Source organism: Echinops telfairi, unplaced genomic scaffold (genome assembly GCF_000313985.2).
Source record: "Echinops telfairi isolate 266 unplaced genomic scaffold, ASM31398v2 ScPeMD7_7417;HRSCAF=8455, whole genome shotgun sequence".
NCBI classification, from domain to species: Eukaryota; Metazoa; Chordata; class Mammalia; order Afrosoricida; family Tenrecidae; genus Echinops; species Echinops telfairi.
The window spans coordinates 5,882,414-5,883,921 of NW_022111317.1; positions in this window are offsets into that span (position 1 = coordinate 5,882,414).

The following is a 1,508-nucleotide window of genomic DNA, read 5'->3' on the forward strand; positions in this document are numbered from 1 at the left end:
GGCCTCACCCAGCCCGGCGTGGTCCTCCACTGAGCAGGCTCCTGCAGGCACTGGCCCAGCACCCCTGCTCTCAGGGCCCCCCAGATATGGGTGGAAGGGGCGGGAGCCCCTTGAGACTGTCGCAGGAAGGCTGCTGGCAGCCCACTCTGCCTTGCTGCCCAAGCGTGCATGGTTTTGCAGGCTGGAGGTCTTCCCCAGGCCGGGACGGGGGCTTGGGGAGGATCAGTGCCCACTCCCTCCTCCTCTCTAGGATCCCTCTTCCAAGCCCAATCGAGGGGCAGAAGAGAGGGGTTCCTAGCTGCCAGAAGAGGTGTGTAGGGACATCTGTTCAGGGTCTCCTCCCCATGTGGCTCTGACCCCCTGGACCCCAGACTCCAGGATTTTATTCTCTCCATAGAGCAGCTACGAAGACCCTGGAGGGTCCTGAGGACGGCGCAGGACCGGGCAGTGCTGCGCCCCCTTCCACAGGGCTCGCTGCGCGTCAGCACCGACCACCCACGCACAACAGCTCTGCTCAACCCCCACTCGTCCGCACCCTCGGAGCTCAGTGATAGCGGGTGGCCCCCTGGCCAGCCCTGGCGACCGTTGTCCGCATGGCCGCCCGCCTGTCCCGCAAGGCTGAGCCCACATGCAGTTTAAAACTCGTTTTAACCCAGGATGGATGAACCTGAATAAGGGTTCCTGAGGGGTGCGGTGGGGCTGGAAGTGGGGGGTAAGGGGAGCTGATGTCAGGGAGCTCAAGAAGGAAGATAATGTTTTGGAGTTGATAATGGTAGCGATTGGACAGTACGGCTTGATGGGGTCGAACTGTGGAACGATAGGGTACCTGTAGTAGCTCCCCAGACAATGACAAGCCCTTGCCACCCAAGTTGACTGTCAAGGTCACATGCTTGGGGGGACAGGGAAAGGGGTGGGGCTAGCCATCCATGGGCTGCACCCAGCCGACTACTTGGCTCTGAACAGGTGCCCAGGGGCAGAAAGGACTATGGTGGTTCACTTGACTGAGGGGGGAAAAAACAGCCAACAGGAAATTCTCCCAGAAGCACCAAGCATTCTCCTGCCCCTTGGGCACCGCCCGCTGAGCCAACCCTTTCCAGCTGCCTCACCTGCAGCCAAAGGCCCCAGGGCTGGACAGGGCACTGGGGAGGGAGGGGATGATGGTGGGTTTTTAAAATATCAAAGGGGTGGAGAGAAGGGAGGGAAAGAGACTTGGAGGGCAGGGATTGGGGGGCTGGTCCCAAGAAACGGGGAATTTCTACAGTAACAGACCATAGGAAATACAGTAGTTTTGATTTTTTTCTTTTTTAAATGTAAAATATTTTGGAGGAGAGAGTGGAATCTTAAAGCTTTGAATAAGTTTAGAGTTTTATTTTGTTATAAAGACCTTGTGAGCTACTTCCACAATCAATAAGTAAATTCATTTTAAAACGCAAAAAAAAATTAAAGAGTGATTGATGGTGGACTGCTGACAGAAGCCCTCTCTGAGCCCATCGGGGCAAGAACCTGCC